The sequence below is a fragment of the Phascolarctos cinereus genome, unplaced genomic scaffold (assembly GCF_003287225.1).
Source record: "Phascolarctos cinereus isolate Bilbo 61053 unplaced genomic scaffold, phaCin_HiC Scaffold_4;HRSCAF=312, whole genome shotgun sequence".
Lineage (NCBI taxonomy): Eukaryota > Metazoa > Chordata > Mammalia > Diprotodontia > Phascolarctidae > Phascolarctos > Phascolarctos cinereus.
In genome coordinates this window covers 46,000,453-46,023,049 of record NW_027555847.1, presented here as the reverse complement: position 1 = coordinate 46,023,049, position 22,597 = coordinate 46,000,453, and the positions used below count along the sequence as shown (strand labels likewise).

The following is a 22,597-nucleotide window of genomic DNA, read 5'->3' as shown; positions in this document are numbered from 1 at the left end:
GCACTTTACAGATATTATCTCATTTGATCCTTATAACAACACTGAGAGGGGGGTGCTATTAATACACATATTTTACAGGTGAGGAAACTGAGGCAGACTTGCCCGGGTCACACAGCTATTAAGTTACATAAGAATGGATTTGAACTCTGGTACATCTTCCTGACTTTTGTGGTGGTGGTGGTGGTGGTGGTGGTAGTAGTAGTAGTAGTAGTAGTAGTAGTAGTAGTAGTAGTAGTAGTTGTAGTAGTAGTAGTTGTAGTAGTAGTAGTAGTTGTAGTAGATGATTTAATGAAAATAAAAATCCTATGATTTGTCAAAGCTTGAACCTCTGGGATAAATAGGCTGTCTCTATTACACTATTTTTCCCTTTAAGCAAGAATCAGCTTTTATAAGGTGACTATGATATTCATACATTGATTTGAATAATGACAAGATGCACACTAGGTAGTTTAGTTGCTTCAAAGAGTAATATTTTCTATTTATGGATTATATGCTTGTACCATGTAATTACAAGATATTTAGAGTGGAAAGCCCCTGTAAAAACAAATGGGGCAGACAAATCTTGTTGCAGAGAAATTAGATATTACTTTTGAGATCTTGGGGAATTATAACTTTGCTTCAATATCCAGAACAAACAGCCCACTAACTGGCACCTACAGAAGCACAGGGGAATGATGGGGATCATGTTGAGGAGAAAAATGCTAGTCTCAATTCTTTTTTTTCTAATAGATATATCTTAGAGAAACAAGATGGGTGGGTTTGGAGGCAAATAGTAAAACAAAGGTAGCATCTATTGATTTGAGTTCTGAGAGTGTCTAGAGGATGGTGAGTTAATCAGTATCTATTAAGGGCTTACTACTGGCAGCTAGGTGTAAAATGGCTAGAGCTCTGGGCCTGGAGTGAGGAAGATCTGAGTTCAAATCTGGCCTCAGACCCTTACTAGCTAGTATGACTTTGGACAAGTCATTTAACCTCTTTTTGACTCAGTTTCCTCAACTGTAAAATGAGCACGTTCCTCCCAGGGTTTGTGTGTGGATCACATGACATCATAATATTTGTAAAGCACTCAGCATAGTAGCTAGCACATCGTTGTTGTCATTCAGTCCTGTCCAGCTCTCAGTGACCCCATGGATCATAACACACCAATACTTCAATACTCTCCATCGGATTTTCTTGGCAAGGATACTGGAGTGGTTTGCCATTTCCTTCTCCAGTGGACAAAGGCAAACAGAGGTTGGAGGGTCACACAGCTAATAAGTGTCTGAGGCTGGATTTGAACTCAGATCTTTCTGATTCCCAGCCCCGAGTTTTATCTCCTGATCCATTTCTGTAGCACATAGCAAGTGCTATATAAGTTGTTGTTGTTGTTGTTGTTGTTATTATTATTACTATGCACAAGCTGCCTTAGATATTGGGTTCACTAGTACGCCAGTTCTCATGTTATAAATAAGGAAATGGGTCCCAGAGAGGTGAATATTGGCCAATATTACATAGCAATCCAAGTTAAAAAGCCTGCTTTTAAGGCCAGATGCTCTTGTCTCCACATGCAGTGCTTATGCTCCCTGGGATGGCTCACTCCTAAAACCCCTTCCCTGATCTCTATCTAGAGTCTTAACTTTGGCAGTGGGAGAGACAGCCAAAGGCTCCCAAGACACCATCCCACTTTTGTTCACACAGCTGCCAATCAGTTGACACTCACGCCACTGATGCTAGAGCGTTTGGCCCAAGTAACTCAAACAAGGGTGGAATTTGTACCCTTGACCTTGACAGTCATCTGTCCATCACCTGCTCGGACACCATGGTGACACAAATGGCTTCCCACTGCTTCCTCTAGTTTGCTATCTCATCTCTAATGTGGATTATTCTCTTAGCTCCTCAAAGGTCAAAAAATCCAGGGCTTTTGCCTGGCAAAACTTCAAAACTGGGCCTGAGGCAATGGATGCTGTTCTTCCAATGTGTTCCCCAGGGCAGCAACTATAGTTCTGCAGTTTCTCCAGAAGCAAAGTTTCCCCTCGGGATCCCTGAGGGGCCAGGGCAGTTGCCTATGGAAATCTTAAGTGGTACAACTCTGATCATGCTGATGTACTCAATTTTAAGTATAATGAAACTCAGCAGAGGAGGGGTGAGCATCTTTGTGTAAGAGTAATCCACCATTCTCTTGGCCACCTTTAGGTAAAGGAAAAAATGAGGCAAGAGTCCAGGACAAAAGGAAATAGATGTCAGGTTCCCAAGACCTGAGCTTGCTAGACTCCTGGGACTTGTGACAGAGGTATTCCTAAGAGAAGAGGGGTGGGGCTAAGAATAAGGCTCTTGGTATTCACTGGGCTCCAGCCCTTGAATAGTTTGGCAGCACAAAGTAGCATACAAAACACCCCTAGGGACACACACAACATGAGGAAACATGAACCGTGGCAAACAATCAGCATTTATCACCCACCACCTTTGTGCCCAGGTGCCCAAAAGCCTTTCTGAAATGAAAGAGACCGAGTACTTCTTACCTGGCTCTTTCTCATCTTTTAAGGACAATTAGATCTGTAAGAAGAGTATAATGGCCCAAGCTGTTAATATTAGAAAAGACTACCTCTTTCTTCCAGCTTTTTATATCAATTATCGGTGACCTTGGTATGGGACAGAAGCCGGTGCCCTCTCAAAAACTTATGGTAGCAGCTGCCTTCCTACCTGATAATTGCCCAGCTCAATTGCTACTACCTTTGCCTTCCTTATTATAGCAACATGGTGGACCCACACTTGAAAAGGAATCAGCAATATATTATTTACTGTCATGTGGCCTGTTTTCATAAAACATGGAGAGTCAATAATGCATTCCTGACATTCTTCATTGGTTAAGCTTCTTCCATAAACACTGTAGAATGAAAAATAAGGCTATAGAATCAGAAGATCTGCATTCAGTTCCTGCCTCTAATGCTTCCTACTTTTGTGACCTTGAACAAATCATTTAACTTCCACGGTCCTCAGTTTCCTCATCAGTAAAGTAAGGTGGTTGGACTATAACATCTCTGAAATCCCATCCGGCTCTATATCTATTATACTATCATAGAGCTTAGGGGCATTTAGGTGGTACAGTGGAGAGAGTAACAGGCGTGGAGACAGGAAGATCTGAGTTCAAATCCAGTCTGAGACCTTACTAACTGTGTAACTCTGACCAAGTCACTTAAACCCTCTTTGCCTCAGTTCCTCACCTGTAAAATGGGGCAATGGAGAAGGAAATGGCAAACTCCTCCAGTATCTTTGCCAAGAAAACCCCATGTACAAAATCCATGTGGTCATGTAGACACAACTGAACAACCATTATAGAGCTTAATGTTCTCTCCATTGTGGTGGGGTTCAAATATTGCCTGACAAAAAGTGATGAATCCCAACTTGGAAATTCTAACTTGGAAGCTGGAACTCCTTAGCCTAAAAAGGAAAACTGTGAAAGAGTAGCTAAGAAATCTAGTAACTTTTGAGGTAATGCGGAGGCGAGAATACCAGACTTGAGAAGCAGGTGCCCTGGGTTCTCATCCTGGTCCAGTAACTTTGGTGGTATTATTTCACCTGCCTAGCTCTTAGTTTTCCTTTGCATCAAATGAGAGTGTTGGACTAGGGGGGATCTCTCATGTTCTTTTAAAGCTCTGACATTCTATGTTTTATCATTCTACGAGGATTTAAAGACATACACATGCAACAGCACCATGAGAAATGTTACCTGTTATTTTCCTTCTTCACTTGAGATAGAACAAGAGAATTGTGGGGCTTAAGTTTCAGTAGGAGAATTGCATTTAAGATCAATGAACCTCTTTGAAGGATTGAGGAACATATTGAAAAGACTATCCAAAAAAGCTTATGAAACTGTTGTACTTGGAATTGAAAGAGAAGAATAAGCTTTGCCTTAGAAGACTTAGGCATATAAAGGCAGTAGACAGAACTAGAGAATCCCTTCAGGGTCCTATTAGACCCCTCACCTATATGTTAAAATCAGGGGGAGAAATAATCAACAATAGCTAACATTTATATACTGGATTTTGTTCACAAAGAATTTTTCAGAGACATTAAGTCATTTGGTTTTCCCAATAATCTTTTGCTACCAAGCCTTATCTCTGAGCAGTCAAGTCCCTTGCTCAAAATCACCCAGGTAGTAAGATGTCCCTAGATTTGACCTCCTGAATCCGATCTCCTAAATACCAGGGAAGCCCTCTTTCCTTTATGTCAGTCTATAACCCAAGTAAGAGATCTTAATTGTAGTTTTTCTCCATAGGCTCTGGTATTCCCATCAGTAATATAATTACCCAATGAAAAACTGTTGATGTAAGATATTTTGCTTTTCTGCTTAGCAGTATTAGGGGAGAAAGAATGTTTTTCTATGGGATATAGTCCATAAGTTTGGCCCAAAACTGAAATTTGGTGATGTGGCCAGATTTTCCCTGGCTGGGAAGAATGTACTATATATAGCACAAAGAGAAGTTGATTCCAGAGGCCAAGTGGAATCAACACAGAAAAATAATTTTTAAAGGAGCAGATCTAAGGACCATTTTTCCCCCTCTTTTTTTTTTAAGAGCAAAAAAGAAATAAATTATTTGCCATCATGGAATTTCAAAATAGACATTGAAATTCACATGATTGAAAATTTGAAAACAAGGACAAAAATAAGAAGAAAATGAAATGAAAAAGCATATATATATATATAATTTCCTCATATTTATTAATTTTTGTCTCAACAAGTAAGGTAGTATACTTAATAGTAAAATCAATTAATTTTAATCACGTTTTCTGTAGTTTTAATTCTCTTTCCCTAAGATGTCTATATGAAGTAATTACTTTGTAATTACTAGCATGATTAAACATTAAACAAAAGCTAAATCTTTATTTTGACAACCAGCATCTGCCTATGAGGCCTCTTTTTATTACTTCATTTTAGGTACCACACAGCCTACTGCTGAACATTTGTGCTCCAAGTGTAGGATTTCCATGGTATATTAATAAAATGTCATATTGTACCAGTTACTAAGAGAGCTTCTAATTATTCAAGTATACAATGTCCTGGGGTACAAATACCCCAATAAAAATAGATTCACAATGGAAGACACTGAAAATTTCAGTGGACAGACTCTGTTAATATAAAGCTATGGATTTGGAAGCCAACCACTTCAAGTTCCACTAAGCAGAGTCATATTGTTTTGGCTTCCAGAAGGAATTATATGATAGTTTATATTGATTAAGAGTTAGTTTCACTAATATAATAGTGACCATATTTTCATATCTTATTTTGGAGGAATATTTTTGGAGGAATTTCATATCTTATTTTGGTGCTTTTCTATGAAAGTGTTCTGCATCACCTGGTTATTTTTTTTTAAATCACTGATAATCTGAGTAAATATCTAGTGTTTTAAGAAAACACTTATTTAAAAAATATATAAAAATGTTCCATCTCTTTAAAATGAGAGCCTTTTCTTTCAGCCTAGATTTGGTAATAATTCTTTACAGAATATGTTAAATGGAAGATTAAGGATGGCTTAAACTTTAGACTGAGAAAGTATCAAAAGTAGATCTATGCAGAACCAGGAGAACATTGTACACAGTAACAGCCACTTTGTACAATGACTAACTTTGATAGACTTAGCTCTTTTCAGCAATGCAAGGATCTTAGACATTTCCAAAATTCTCATGATGGAAAATGCTATCCACATCCAGAGAAAGAACAATGGAGTTTGAACGCAGATCGAAGCATACTATTTGCTATTTTTTTCTTTCCCTGGCACTATGCCAATGAACACAAAATATATTTCTCTATAATAAACTTGCCTAGTTTTTGTTTTAGGAAATTCACAGTGAGGAAACTCTCTCTACCAATGTGAGTCTGTGCCTGCTTTACAACTTAAAATCTTAGAGAATGGCTTACAGCAGAGGCATTGAACATGCAACCCAGCCCATAATACTTCTGAAGTGCAGCCCAAACGAATTTAAAATGTGTTTCTTAGCTGGTTTCAATGTGCTGATGTATTAATGGGGAAAAAGCGTGGTTTTCTAAGTCAATATGTGACCTGCAGGGATCCTTATGTACCTTTAGTGCTTCCCTAAAAGTCTGGCCCCTTTTAGTGATCAGACTGTTGAGTAGAGGTTAAGTGTCTTGTGCAGGGTAACTGAGCCAGGATGTTTCAGAAACAGGGCTTCAACTCAGGTCTTCCTAATTCAAAAGCATGCCATCTTTCCACTCCACCACACTACCACTATTGTTTTAACAGAAATATACCATGTTAACTTTTTGGAAATATTATTTATTTTCGGATTCATGTCTACCTCAGAATAATCAACTTGGCTTTAAGGTTCTTTCTTAAGTCATTTTCCTTTGAACATTGGTTCCTTTAGAATACTGAATGCATTTGGTTTTCTTCCCCTTGGGATAGCACATCTCGCCCAGAGCAAGCCTGCAAATAACTTCCAAAGAGGGTGTGATAAAGAGGACATCTGTTTATATGTACTGTTCATATACCTTTGGGCCTGAGTCCACACATTGCTAGGTGCTTTACAAATATCTCATTTGATCTCCAAAACAACCCCGGGATGTCAGTGCTATCTATTATCTTCATTTTACAGATGAGGAAACTGAGGCTGACAGCTGGTAAGTGACTCGCTCAAAGCCATAGAGCTAGGGAATGTCTGAGGCAGAATTTGAATACAGATCTTCCTTCCTCCAGGTCCAGCACTTTATCTGCTGTGCTACCTAGTGGCCTCTGATATATAGGAGATGTGGAAGACTGGGCTGAATACACAATCCCTGGATCATGCTATATACTAAAAAAAGTTCCCTGATATAAGCTTATTTTCTTATAATTCATCATTTTCAATTCAAAGTAGAGTATGTAAAATTTCAATTAGCTGGAGGCTTCTCAGATACTGAGTTCTGGTTAACTGAGGTTTTAGTACACCTAGAGGCAAAATCAAGTGAAATTTGGGAATGATTTCTTGAGGCTTCTGTTCTCCCTCCACATTGGTATTTGTACATTTGAAACCAACAAACCAATGCTATCAGGGCTTAGCTTGCCCAAGATCTGAGCACCATAAATCCTACACCAGCATTAGTAACGTAGACTTTGGTTATGTAGTTTAGCTCTTGTGGAATCAAACAGTTCAAATACAACAGCTGAGAACATTAAAATGACAGAAGGTGCTGGAAGTCACAGTTTATCCTATTCCTTCTCTTTATTTCACACTTTTATGAAAGCAAAAGTAAAACCAACCATTCTAGCCAAGTGCTAATGCAATGCATCATGTCGCATCAAAGACAGAAGAATGACCTTGGGTGGGTCATTACACACCTCTGGGCTGGCTTCAGGACCCTCATTTGTAAAAATGAGAGGTTGGTCCCAGATGGCTGCTTGGTTCCCTTCCAACTCTGAGATCCTGTGATTTACTAAGTCAAGAGATCATCATGTTTCCCTGGCTTTATTGCTTTCTGCACTCATTTTCTGATGTCAATCTCACTTCTCAAAATTCCCACCCCCACCCACAATATGGGGAATGGCACATCAGGAAAAGGATTAAGTTGTTGACAAGGGCAATTTAAACCAACGTGAAGTGAAACTTCTCGATGCCACTGGTGATGAGGACAAAACTGTCAATCCCTAACCCCGTTTTGACTTTGTGAAATCATAGCAGTTATGTTCTAGGGGTATTATTAGAAGTGTAGAATATGTGAATTGGGGTTTATAATATATAGAATTGTGTAGGACACATATAGACATATATGGATGATACACTTATATATATACATCTTCATATATTCACACATATATTATCTATGTTATCTAGGTTTTATAGATAAATCATATATAAGATCTAGACTATATATGTAATATACAAACATATATGTACAAGCATAATGGACATATACAATATAGATGTCTGTAAACACATACACAGGCATATATACATATATGTATAAATATGTGCATTACCAATATACACATATATGGTCCAGGTTTTATATATAATCTATAAAACTTAGGCAATCATATATAATGAATATATGTGTGTGTGTGATTATATAGATGATCATATTAATTACATATATATAATGAATTATACAGATAATTCTATTTATAGATTTTATAGACAATCCATATGACACATACATTACATATATTCATCATCTATGATGATCTAGGTTTTATTTTATGTATGTACATATGTGTATATCATACATGTGCTTATATGCTATACTTTATATGTATTCATTAGATATAATTGTCTACGTGTCATAGATCATATATATGTATATACACACATATGTAACACACACATTTACATGCCCATATAGCATGTTGGTTAAATGGAAAGGATGCTGGATTTGAAGTCAGGAGGCCCGGGTTCAGACCTCACTTCTGCTGCTTACTACCTGGGTGCTCCATCTCTGGCCTTCAGTTTCCTCCTCTGTGAAATAAGGGGGGGGGAACAGTTTTTGGACCAGAAGGCCTCTAAGATCCTTTCCAGCTTGAAATCTATAATCCTAGTGTGTAAGGAAATTGAATTTTTTTTTATTGGGAAAAAAACATTGGCTATAGAGACACAGAACTTCTGAGTGAATTCCCTATATTCTCTTCTTTGGAAGTATATCAGCTAACTCAAGACCTCAAACCAGAAGTCCAGTAGAGGATTCTCACAGGGCAGCTACTAGGTGATGTAGCACCTACAGCAGGGGTGGGGAACCTGTAGCCTCAAGGCCACATGTGGCCTTCTAGGTCCTTGGGTGCAGCCTTTTGACTGAGTCCAAGTTTTACAGAACAAATCCTTTTATTAAGGGGATTTGTTCTGTGATGTTTGAATGTAGGCAAAGGACCACACTTGAGGACTTAGAGGGCCACATATGGCCTCGAGGCCACAGGTTCTACACCTCTGGCCTAGGGTTTGGGGTCAGGAAGACCCGAGTTCAAATTTGGCTTCAGAAACATATTAGCTGTGTGACCTTGGGTAAATCAAATAACTTCTGTCTGCCTCAGTTTCCTCAACTGTAAACCAGGGATAAATAATAACATCCACTTCACGGAGCTCTTGTAAGGATCACAGGAGATAATATTTGTAAAGGCAGCCCCCTTCCTGGAAATGTAAGCCCTCTTCACCATCTTCTCTTGTAACTGAGCCTCAGCTCAAGTGCCATCTTCCCCAGAAAGTCTTTCTTGATCTCTCCAGCTACTAGTGCTTCCCCTGTCTATACATATATCTTTATATACATATGTACATGTATATGTACATAAGCATGTATGCACATATGTGTGTTTATGTGTATGTTCTATGTATGTAAGGGGAGAGGTACAGGGACAGATGCAAAGACTGCCTTACCTGTACAGTCCCTGCCTTCATTGAGATTACAGTCTATTAGGGCAATAGAGGCTCACAGAACCAAAGAATTAGAGCTGGAAGGGTCTCAGAGCCTTCTCTTTTAGCCCAACTCCCTTGTTGTACAGATGAGGAAACTGAGGCTCAAATCAGTTAAGTGACCTGCCCAAGGTCACACAGGTAGAGCCACATACAGAAATAACTATGATACAGATGGATACATTATATATGAATGGGAAGTAGAAAGCGCTAAGCCTCTAGGGCTGGCTTGGGGCAGAAATCAGAGAAGGCTTCATGGGGGAAGAAGCATTTGACCTGGACTTCAAAGGTAAAAAAAGATGAGTAGGAAGTCAGTGTTTTGGAATCAGGGGGAAGGAAGAGCCATCCAAACACAGGGGACTGCATGAAGACAGGCACAGATGTGAATGGAGTAGATATGAAAGGGGGATGGGGATCAGGCTGGCCCAGATTGTGGAAGGGAACAAACACTTATTAAGCTCCTACTATGTGCCAGGCACTATGCTAAATTCTTTTACAACTATTATCTCATTTGATCCTCGCAATAACGTTGGGAGGTAGGTACTATTATTATCCCCATTTTACAGTTGAGGAAACGGAGGCTAAGTGACTGTCCCAGGGTCACACTGCTAGTAAATGCCTGATGCTGTTTTTGTATTCAGGTCTTCCTGACTGCAGGCCAGGTACTCTATGGGCTGTGCCACCAGCTGCCAGATCACATGAAGAGAAGACTGGAAAGGTGGAGTAGTATCAGACTACAGAGCCCTGAATGCCAGAGCTAAAGAATCTCAACTGTCTCTGGCAGGAGACTGGGCAGGAGAATGATAGCAAAGTAAGATGTTCTTATATATTGTGTTCTTCTTCATATAACTTTTCAGTAGGCACAGATATTCCTTTCTGAAATTGCAAATGATGCTGTAGGAACTTAGCAGTCTTGCCCCATAAAGTATTTAGTATTTTCTTCTGAGGAAAGGTAATTGTACCATATAAAAGGTAAATGAGCTCTTTTCTACTCTGAAAAATAACCTGTGAAATAAAATAAAGATAATAATAAGAATTAAATTATATATTTCATTTTCTTAGGGTTTTCTTTTCACTCTCTAAGACCATAATTTACAGAAGAATTGCTAATCAGCATTGGCTGAGAAGTTCCTTATGACAACGAAATCACAGGTCCATAAACTCCACCCCACCCCAATACCTCCTGCTTTAAAAAAAAAAAAGAGGCCATCTGTTTTATCTTTGCAATTATTAAAGACAATAATCTTGGAAGAATGGTACTTGTTTCTTGTTTAATGAAAAAAATAAACTATGAGATTTATATATTTAAAGATACTTTTAGGCAAGAGCTACATAAATGAATTTGAAGTATCATGACAATGGTTAGAAAAATGTAATTTAAATTACTTGGCTGAGATGTGATTGAAAAAAAAAGCATTCTATTACTTAAATGATTCCTTCGAAAAATTTAAAGGGTGATTCAATAACGTTATTGGTTATAAGAATAATAAGTGGACCCCAAAGTTAATAGTGATAACATGACATGCTGGTCTGTTTTATAGAACTAGATCTTAATAATTGAATACTGGAAGTTCAGAGCTGGAAGGGACCTTAGAGATCACCTAGTCTCCTAAAGAAACTGCCCAAGGTCATAGAGTAAGTTCATGGTGGAGTTGGAGACAACCTTGAGATTTGCTGACTCCTGCTCCAGGGTTCTTTAGACTCTATTTTTTTGTTTTGTTTATAGAAGCCCTTTCCCCACATATCTTAAAACATCTTGTATCAAGCCAGTCTTCCAATGGATTCATCTATCACAGTCATGAGTGCTCCTTAGAAATGCACAATCAAAAGATGGACATTTAGTTAAATGACAGTTCACATATAACGAAGACATTTTTGATGAGCGGTAATTGCAACAACAAATGGATTTATATAGTATTTAATATTGGCAAAGTACTTTATTATATTATCTAATTTGATCCTTCTTATATAGCTTGGCAACATAGGTGCTATTATTATTCCCATTTTACAGATGAGGAAACTGAGGCTGAGAAGGATGAAATGACTTTCTCAGGGTTACACATCTTGTAAGTTCCTGACAAGGTGGGATTCAAACACACTGGACTTCATTCTATCCACTGCATCACCTATGAGTTTTCCTCATATTGAGAATGGGTGTGCAGTGATCTATCCATTTTACTTGGTCCTTTGAAACCTAATGCATACATGAATCTGTGGGATGACTAGCTGGGTTTGCTGGTACAATCTGCCAAGTAGGGACTCACAGGCCCTTTGGTGGGAGGTGGAATGCAGAGATCTGGGCCTCTTTACATTGCGTTCTCAGCCCCTGACCTAACTGACTATAGACGCTCAAGTTAATGGTCATTTAATTGCTGCATGTGATTTCAGTGTTCTGAAAGATTTAAGGCAGATCCCCAAAGTACTATGCCACTGCTGAAGCTTTGGAATGTTGTGGCTTATCATCTTGAATTACAAAACTATGGGAATTAAAAGAACCTGGAAAGGTCATCGGAATTTAACTTCTCAATGCACCTAATATCAATCTTCTGATCTCTATTATGGGGACTGCTGAATGAGATTATCTCTAAGGCTCCTTTCTGTTCTGACAACCTATGGTCCTCCATCTAAGCAGGGAGTCACTTTTATTAACTGAGATAAATAAAATTCTAATCCACCTTTAAAGATATCCAGAAAAAGCTGTTATTTGACTTCACTAGGTAATTCCTTATGATAAAAGTAGCTTATTTTCACCTCTAGTGCTTTGCTCACACCAACCCTTTAAATCGAGTTATAAAAATATTAATATTCTAATTGGACAGATATGGAAACTGAGGCATAGAATAGTAATATCTTGCCCAAAGTCATGAAATTAGTCAATAGTAGTTCCAAGATTTGAATTCAGGTTTTCTAATGCCAAGTTCAGTCTTTTTCAATGACATTATGAATCACTCTTTAATATCAAGAAATATTTCCTTTATATCTAAGCTCATGCCTTTCCACAAAGAGTTTGTCAGCATTCATATGAAGCAAATTAAAGAAAGATATTTAGTTCCTTTCCACTTTTTTCTTCCCCTACTCCCCTATTCCTTTCTTTATTTTCTAGACTGATCAACCTAAGGAATCTATTTTGCTATCCACAGCATTCAAGTTAATTAACAGTGAGCTCAAGATTGACTTCTGCTAAAAAACTTTTGTGTGTCTTCTAGGTAGCCTAATGTCACAGAGGCTAGAATGTTGCATCTGGAGAGAGGAAGACCTAGGTTTAAATCCTGTCTTTGACACTTACTAGGAGTGCGACTCTGGCCAAGGTACTAAATGGGGACAATACTAGCACCTAGTAGGTCCTAGGGGACACTTACTTCACAGAGCTGTTGTGATGAGTAAATAAGATAACATATGTATAAAACTTTGCAAATTTTAAAGCACTGTGTAAATACCAGCTATTATTATAAGCACCACTCTGACATTTAGGATTCAGCATGTCTCTATTTGGCATCAGCGAAGGATTGAGAGTCGAATCACACCCCCCCCCAAAATTAACATTCCTGTGTTTCATGGATGTGTATCCCAGCAGAGACCCAGCAGAGATGGGGGTGTGACATAGTGGAAATAGAGCTGAATTTAGAATGAGGAAACTGAATGATCACTGACTCCCTGTGTGACTCTGATGAGGTTGAGCTCTCTCTGGGTTCTGGCTTCTTCTTCTGTAAAAAGGAGATAAAAATACCTGCCCTGTGTCCATCACAAGGTTGCTGGAAAGATCTGAATTAAATATTGCAAACGCTTGTCAAGCTCTTGATTGCTATATGAACTGTTGTTCTTAACAAGCTATTTCCAATCAGCCACCTTACAAAGGGATGCCTTTGATCTCAATAGGGATCAGCTAGGGGTTTACTGAGATCATTACTCTTGGATAAATCACCTGAAGTACTACTGATTGGGGGACAGGGAACAGGGCAGTTGAGAGTTCTTTGTTTTTTTAACATAGCAGTTGAGTTACTTTTTATGTAATATACACATATGTGTTGAGTGTATATATTCACACACAAGAAGATAAACACTTGTGTTCATAGATGTGTACACATGTGTAAATACATAGCCAATTATACAGCTAGTATGTATCTGAGATGGAACTTGAACTAATATCTTCCTGACTTTGAGACCAGCTCTCTCTCATTGCCTAATCCCCCTCCCCTGCAAAAAAAAAAAGAGACCAGTTTTCTATTATTGATGCTATACATATCCATATACACATATAAATATAAATACACACACATACATACATATGTATGGGAAAATGTATGTATATATGGAGAAAATGTGTGTATATATACATGCATATACATATACATGTTTATATACACGTGTGTATATACATGTATGTGTGTGTATGAAAAACAGCATCACAGTTGTGTGACATCCTTTTCCCCTCCAGCTTATGGATGAACATACCAGGTGGCAAACAATTAAAACTTTTGGAAGCCATAATGTTGAAAGTATCTAACAGCTCCCATGAATCCTTCCAAAACTTCTCTAGGAAGGCAAAGGTTGTTAGGTTTTCTTTTTGTTTAGAAATACCCATTTTGCAGATGGGGAAAACTAAAGTCATAAGATTTAAAGGGACAGGCTGAAGGTCATAGGCTGATGCGCTAGAGCTTGGAACAAAACCCAGGACAGAAATCCATGGATTTCAAGTCATCTTAACTCTCTACACAAGAGTTGATTATAGTGATTATTTTGAATGCAAATTAAGACAATACTATAGTGAAATAACAATGCAGGTCAATGATATTCTTTATTACTCTAACTTTTTTTTCTAAAGGGGAAAATTATAGACATGAAACCAATTAAACGACCTTTCTTTCTTGGTAAAGGCTCTTCCTCCACACCCCCAGGAAGATTCCCTTTTTGTGCTTATTGTTTAATGGAGGGAGAGGATGCTTTGTCTCTTAGGCGATGTTGTGATAGGTGCTGCATTAATACTTCCCACTTTCCTTATTTGAATTTTAAAAGGCTATGTTAATATATGATTCCAGAAAGGGCAGTCATAAATATGAAGTCAAATTTTTTTTAAATGAATGTTCAATGAATAGTATCCTGTAGAGGCTAAGCATCTCTAAAGATGACCCCTTGGAAATCTTAGTCAACTAAAGCCTTATGATTAACCTTCATTGGTCTCTACATTTGCACTGCTAGCCTATCCCTCTACTATTAAAATTTTCTACTCCCAAATGGAGACTAATTTATATACCCCCTCAAACTTTAAATAGATTTTCTTGAGTGTGAGGTCCACAAAATGTCTGCCACAAAAAAAATAAATAAAAAAAAATCTTTAGCTTTAGAAGGCTGTAGTGTCACACGTGTATTGTTAGTGTAACTATGGTAACCCTACAAATGCCACCAGTGTGTCCATTTCATACACAAATGAGGGGACAGCTGTGGAGTCCACATGTCTGCCAATAGAATAATAGATGTGAACAGGGATGGCCTGGGTCAGAAAATTACAACTCATTTATATTAATCAGAGCTTTCACATAGCATCCCAGGCTCTGAGCTACAAAATGGAAATGGAAAGGAACATAACATTAGGAGGATAATTTTTAGGCAATAGCATTCAAAATAAGCACCCTCAGCAGTTGCAGGAACATTTTACTAGAGTGTTCCAAAGTCAAAGTTGCCGGGACCCCGCGTAGATACTGAATTTCATAATTTCGTTTTCTGGGTTTGGCTTCATACATTCATCTCAGTAGTGATTTTTAAGGGTATTAAATCCATTCCCTCCTCTCCAAATTAAACTTTGATATTAGTCACATTACTAAAAGTTCCATTTCCAGAAATATTTTATCATCATCTCTGAATATTAGATCTGGAAGACCTGTAAGATAACTTAGTCCAATCTCTTCATTTTTTTCCCCCTGATTTATAGGATTCAATGATGCACCCAAGGTCATATAGCTAAGTAGGGGCATATTCAGTACTAAATGGAAGATTCCTGGCTCCCGGGTCAATGTTCTTTCTTCTAACACCTGGTATTTACCAAATTTTAAACTAGACATCTTACATCTTTCCAGAAAGCTTTAGAAAACTATTTAAAAAGTTAAAACCATAATGGATTCATTAAGGTATTATGTTAATTGTTTTGGTAAATAATAAAGTATAGGATCCCTGATCTGGAAGGGACAGGAATGGTTATCTAGCAGTACCTCAACCACAAATTCCTGAAAAATGATTATGTAGACACTGAGGAAAAGGTCCAGGAAAAAACCAAAATTATCTGAAAATACCTGGGAATAAGTTTAATTGTACTACTAGAGACATAGAAGAAGTATACTGATGAATTACTTTCAATCAAAACATGTACAGAGAAATTAAGTGAGACCAGCTTTTACCATCATTAGAGTGGGCAATTTTCCCCCTGAATCCCTAAAGTATTTAGGTTTTAAGCATAAGACTTAAATGGCATCTTCTTTCTATGCTGCTTTGAGGCAAATGAGACCAAACATATTTAGCTTTGCATGATTTTAACTGCTTAAATGTAATTTCAACTTCATATGCTAAACCTTACCCTAAGTAAATATTAATCAAAGTTCTATTCACTGGTTAAAGATGGTTCCATTGTTTCTAGGAGCTGAAATATGATTCTAAAATGGAATGTTTTATCTCCAGATTGGCTTACACCAAAAATAGATGTTCAGCACCATTTTAAAAAATGTTAAATACAATATTTGAACAACCTTATATTAAATTTCAAAACGAATCAGAGAAAGCCTATTATTTCATGACTTGAAAATGTAATTTTAAGAATGCTTTATGAAAGTCTAAAGAAATGAATTTCATGCCTTATAATTTACCATATTTTTCTTCATGACCGTAAGATTCCTCACTGGCATTTATAATCAACAAATTTATTTTACCAGCCAACTTTGTGAAACTGCAGAAAAATTCTATTGAATTTAATGACCCTTCTTCTAAGGAGTCAACGACCTTGGGTTCAAAACCTGGCTCTGTTACTTGTGTGTGTACTTTAGGCAAATTGCTTCATCTCTCTGGCCCTTAATTTCCTCATCTATAAAATGAATAATTTGGATTCAGTGATCCCTAAGGTCCATTCTGGTTTGAAATCCTATGATCCTAAAAGAAGAATTCTCAACCTATGGTCCATGGACTTGTTTATCATTAATACTCAATAACTGTACTGTAATATGATTGGTTTCCTTTGTAATCCCATGCATTTTGTGCATTTAAAATGATTATTCTGAGAAAGGGTCCATAGACTTCATCAGATTTCCCAAGAGGTCCACAACACAAAAAAAGTTAAGAATTGCTGCAATTAAACAACTCAGCATTAATTACTATAGCTGGTGAGGTTAAAAAAAAGTGACTAGCCTCAACAACAAGGTGCTCTCAGTTCTGCCTATGTCCCTTGATTTTTCAGAATCTCTGGCCTGGCCATTGTTATCTGTAATTATGATTCTGAAGTAGGGCCAATGGATGGATCTAGTTTCATAAATCCTCTTCTGCTTTGTGGGGTGACTTTTCTAACATTGTTTTACCTTTAACAACTTACCAAGGTCAGATTTTTGAACTTCTTTTTTTACTTAATTACATCTATTAAAGAAATGGTTTCTAGAAAATGGGTAGTAATCACAGTTCACATTTATAAAGCATTTTATATCTGTGAGCTCATTTGATCCTCATAAAACTGCCATAAGGTGGGTGGCATGATTACCCTTATTCTATAGATAAGGAGACTGAAACCTAAGTGACTTGCCCAGGGTCACATGACTATTATAAGCCTGGAATTTGAATCCATGTCTTCCTTGCCTCAAGTCCAGCATCATCACCTAACTGCTCTGTAAGGCTAAATCCTAGAAGCAGGTTCTCATTTAAATTAGGGGGTTTGGGTAGTTTTTAAAGCTACTAGAGTTATTTCACAAACACCTCCATTTTTTGGTATTCAACAAAAAAAGCTTATCATTTAGTTTAGAAATGTCAAGTTTATTTCATGTATCTTTTCAGTCTGTAAGGAATGTAGTCCCTATTTTCCCTATGAGCAATCTAGTCTGATTTTTAAAAATTATACATGACATCTCTAAGATACCCACCTCCCTCCAAATGTACACTTTCTTAGATGATTGAGCATTTGTGGACTATAACTTTTTCTTGTTTAAATCAGATTAATTTTTATTTTTTTTTCTCTGAGAGAACCCTGTCTTATGGGTAAAAGGCACTGAACCAGCACAAAATATTTTAAGGAAATGTAGAATAGCAGACTAACATCTGTTGTTTTTTCCCCCTCATAACACTGAACCCTCCAACACAATGCTGTCTTCTTTTTTTTTAATGTCCTTTCAATGAAGCTATAGAATAGTGAAGCAAACCCCTTCTTCATGAATAGAATAGGTCCTTTTACTCTTGGACACTGTTTGAGACCCGACAAAGGAAGAGGCAACTGGTGCTGGCACATTACTAGGTGTATTCATCCAGCCTCACGTGCAGCCCATGCTGCAAACCCTTTGTACCCGATGTTACACAATACCAGGAGGTGAACAGTGCACCGAGTGTTGTCTATCAAGCTAATGTTAGCAAAGATGGAGGGAAGCTTTTGCTTTGTCGTCCCTCTGAATTGCATAATTCTTAACAAACTTCTACAATCTATGGTGCTTACACCTAGACACATACAATGGCCAAGGGACCTGAGAGTGTGGCGATTGTATATCACTACCTATTCTACAGATCAGGCAGTCAGGCATTCATTCAGCAAACGTTTATTAAGTTCATATAAGGTCCTGGGGGTAACCTGTCCTTATGGGGCTTACAGACTATTGGGAGCCTGTGGGTTAGGGAAGATACACATACACATACACACACACACACACACACACACACACACACACACACACACACACAGCAATTTCAAGAGGGAGGAAGTGCTAATAACTGGGGTGGGTTAAGGCAGTAGTGCAATCAGGAAAGGCCCCCTATAGGAAGGACCTGGCAAGCAGGACATGAGCTGTACTTCGGGAGAAGCTAGAGGCAAGATTCTTTTAGCCAGATGGTTAATGTTTCCAGGGAGGTCACCAGCAATGTTAGTAACTACACAACTATACAAAATAGGGATCTTTCCACGTGTCCGTCTGTCTGTCTATCTATCTATTGAGTGTATATGTAGGGATGGTAGAACGTCCTAAATGTTGCCTTTTTTTTTCCATAAAACCTTGTTTGATCTCATACCACACCCCCTGGATGCTCAATTTCCTTATAATGAATGATCATTGCATTCCCAGCACCTGGGACAGTGCCTTACACATAGCATGCACTTAAATACTTGTACAATACATTTAACTAATCTGAAAAAGCAGGTTTATGAAACCACTTCCCAGCATCAAAAGCAGCTTTAAGTGCACATTGCTTCATAAAAATCCATATTTACTGATCCAGAAAGTAATGTCTAAATATTACATGAGATACATTCAGCCAGGTAGGGAGTGAGCTTTACTTTTGAGCTTTTAATACAATAGCACTCAAAGAATTTGGCTCCTGAATAAAGGTGACAGCAAGCCATACAATTCCCAAACAGAAAAACTCACACTGAGCCTTTATTCCCTTTTCTTAAGGACCATTGTTGACTGAAGACTCCTTGTCTTTTAAAATTCCTTCATGTGAATGGATGAGGCAAGACATCTGCCAGGATACACTCACATTTGCATGCAAATCAGAGACTTAGGGACACACATGGTCCTGGTAGCCAAACATCACTTCTACTCTATATTTATGGTGTTCAGACTTCGTTCCTGAACTTACTATTCTCACGATGAACTAATTCTTTAAAAAAAATACAAACTAGTATGGTGGCTAAGCTCTCTAGCATAAGCAGATGATGTGAAATCGTGAGAATATAATGGCTAAACGAAAAACAAAAGTCTTCTTTTTCTCCAGAAAACTACATGTAAAAAGTTATTTCAGCAGAGTAGTTTCTGTTATTGAAATTAGAAAAAGAAATGTTTCTCTCCAAGTCTTGCCCACTTTATCAGGTGAGTTTGTCTCAGCTATTATATTGTGGTCTAAGCCGATGCACTGGCATCATGAGTGTAAGGCTTCACTGTTAACCCTTCGCTGAGATCTAATATACGAGTCAGTCCGAGGTACTAAGCTGAGCCACCAGCGCCCCCCCCCCACTTTCTTGGTAATCATAGACCCTCAGACAGACCCAGTGGATGACATTTATTGCTGAACTCCTTTTTTTTTTTTTTTTACAATGCAGAGACATTGTGATACCTAATCCCACCCAGACAAACAGTTCTTTAGAGAAGGAATTGGAGAGAAAAGAAAGGAGGGATGCTCATTTGGCTCTTTGGCATTCTCTCCTATGCACTTCTCTCCAGGCAGTACAAAGGACACTTGCTGGCAAACTTTCCTTACTGACTTCCCTGATGGAGTGGGGTTGGCAGCAGTGTCCATGCAGCTCCTTTAGAAGATGCTTCCCTAAAATCACAGGCATCCCTAGACTGTGGGCTCCCCAACTACCCTTTTTAGGTTTAGATATTAAGGACAGAGAAAAATGCACTCCAACATACTCAGAATATTTTCAGGTGTGCCTGTTCCGATCCTGAGCTGTTTCGTAGCTGAGAACCTCTTCCCTCCCCATCTCAGCACCTTCTTCCCCCGTGTTAACTAGGGCTGTAATAATGACCTCCCCTTCTTCAAACGCCGGTCTTTCCTTCCCTCATCCTTCCGTCTCTTTCCTTTTCTCAGTTCATATTTCTTAGTAGTTCTTCCCTCTTCAACTAATTCCCTTTCTCTCCATCTTTTCCTTTCTTCTCCATCCTCTGCTGCCTTCTTCACATCCCAGCATCCCCCTTTTCTCCTTATCCCCTGATATTTCCCTCCCCCATCCCTGAAACCCAGTCTTCCTCTTCCCTATTCTCTGCCTCTTTCTTTTCTTCTCTCCGGTTCCACTCTCCCCCTTTCTCTTCTTTAACTCGCAACGCTCTCCTTTTCTTTGCTGGGATCTTTTCTCCTCTCTTCTCACTCCCCCTACCCCCATACATTTTCCTTCTCTCTAATCTTATGGGTATTCTCTATCTAGAACCCCTCTCACCCCTCCTCCGTTCGTTCTCCCTTTCCCCCCGCCACCCCCGGCGTACCACTCTTCTTTTCACCTCCTCTGCATCCCTCAGCAGGACCCACGTCCCCGGAGCCTCCGGACTCCTGCGGTACATTCAGCTAAGTTTACCGCGACTTCCCTCCCCGGGTCCCCAAGGGGACGTCGCACTTACCCAGAGAGGCCCGGCGCAGAGGAGCCCGGCCCGACCCGGCGCCGGGTGTGCGTGGAGGGATGGGGGGGGGGTTTGGAGAGTGGCGGGGGAGGACTGACGGAGGCTGGACTGAGCTGAGCCACCCAGTCCGCAGCAACAGCGCGCACCCGACCCCGGCACCAGAGGCAGGGAGCCCGGGGGATGGCAGGGCTCCGGGGAGCAGCGACACATTCAACAGCTGCTGCACAGGGACTCCTGGAGCCGAGGGGACAGGGCTGGGGAGCCAGAACTGGCTGTCTTGGGGGGGGAAGTGCAGGGCTGGAGGGGGTGGGGCTCCGCGGACACAGCTGCTTCCTTCCCCCAGTTAGGTGACGGCCAAGTCTAGCCGCAGGCTCCTTGGATGGGGTGCCCGCGGTGGCGGGGATGTGACTGTCGTATGCTGCTGGTGCTGCCGGCCCCCGGTCCTTATGCCCAGGCTGGCGCTGGTGCTGACGGGGCCGCGGCTGCCGCCTCGGTCTGCCTGCCCACCCGTGCGCTCGCTCGTTCGCTTTCTCCCTCGGCTTTGTGCTGCCCGCAGCCAGCGTGCACCTGGTGTAAGCAAAACAGGTCAGCTGATGGGCTGAGGGCTGATTGGCTGCTCCGCCGCTCCCCCCCCTCCGTCCTTGTGCCCCCAGTCCCCCGCCCCTTGCCTCCCCCCCCCCCTTCCTAGTCTCAGCGCCCCCTTCCACCTTCCCATTCGCTCACATCAGAGACCCGGGCAGGGCACCATCTGTACGGAGGGGCTGGTAACAAAGGGAGCGCGCCCGGTTGGCCCTGCCTGCGGAGGGCTGGCCAAGCTTGGTCGCCTATGGGGTGAGAGCAGTGAGCTACTCTTTTTGTTCGGGGTACCGGCTCTTGGGGAAGGGTACTGAGTCAGGGGCGGAGGGGGTGGTGAAGCGGAAGGCACTTGAGAGAGAGAGAGAGAGAGAGAGAGAGAGAGAGAGAGAGAGAGAGAGAGAGAGAGAGAGAGAGAGAGAGAGAGAGAGAGAGAACGAGAACGAACGAGAACGAACACGAGGCCAGATCGGCTGTTCCTGGGGAAGAACTTTTTGGCTCAGAGGTCAAGATGTATTGTTTAAAAAAAAAAACACTTTGAAACATATAGGAAAACATACATATGTCAGAGCACGAATTGTCAGCAAGGGACTTGGCACTTGGCTTTCAAAACAAACCAACAGACACTTCTCATGATGCTGTAAGCCGTATGTAAACATACAAACACACATATAGATATATAGATACATACGTATCAGAGAAAATGTACATTTAACGTATGCATTATGTGCATTTGTTTATTGTTCTCAGTGATGATTTGAACCCAGATCTCTTGACTTCAAAGCCAATACTGATTTCACCATGCCATAATACCAGCACCTACAAGGAGACCTTTCCAATAATTATTTAAGTGATTTGAAAACTGGACAAGCTGTTTTCTATATACAGAATAGATTGGCAGATGCTGCTTGATAGACTTGGAGATTAAATAAAAGGGTTGGAAGTAGTGATGATGAGGATGATGATATAAATGCCTTTGGAAGATCAGTCTTTGCCCCAAAAGCAATCTGCATATTAAAGCCTTCTGAAGGCAAAGAAAGAGAGGTGGATTTAGAGCTAGAAGATGTAAATCCAAATCCGAACTCTGCCACTTACTATGTGTGTATCCTTGGGCAAGTTATTTAACCTCTGTGGGCCTCAGTTTCCTCATTTGTAAAATGAAGAGATTGGAATCTGTGACTTTAGAGGCCCCTTTCAGCTCTAAAGCTATGATCCTATGATTTTAAGTTACTTACTCTTGCCAAAACTCAGCTTTCTTTTCTATGAAATGGGGTTCCTAAAATCTATAGTGCCTATCTGTCTTAGTGGAAGGCAGTTTATGTGGTGGTAAAGAACTGACCTTGAAATCTGGGCAACCTAGGGTCAAGTCTATCTTT

General features: G+C 39.7%; 1 protein-coding gene across 1 annotated transcript in view; it reads right to left on the bottom strand.

Moving 5' to 3' along the window:
- LRRN1 (leucine rich repeat neuronal 1) overlaps positions 1–21,209 on the bottom strand; it is a 50,139-nt gene extending 28,930 nt beyond the window's left edge. The window contains exon 1 of the mRNA XM_020968447.2: positions 20,649–21,209. The gene's annotated coding sequence lies outside the window, so the exon portion shown is untranslated. The remainder of the gene's footprint in view (positions 1–20,648) is intronic.
- Between the last annotated feature and the right edge of the window lie 1,388 nt (positions 21,210–22,597).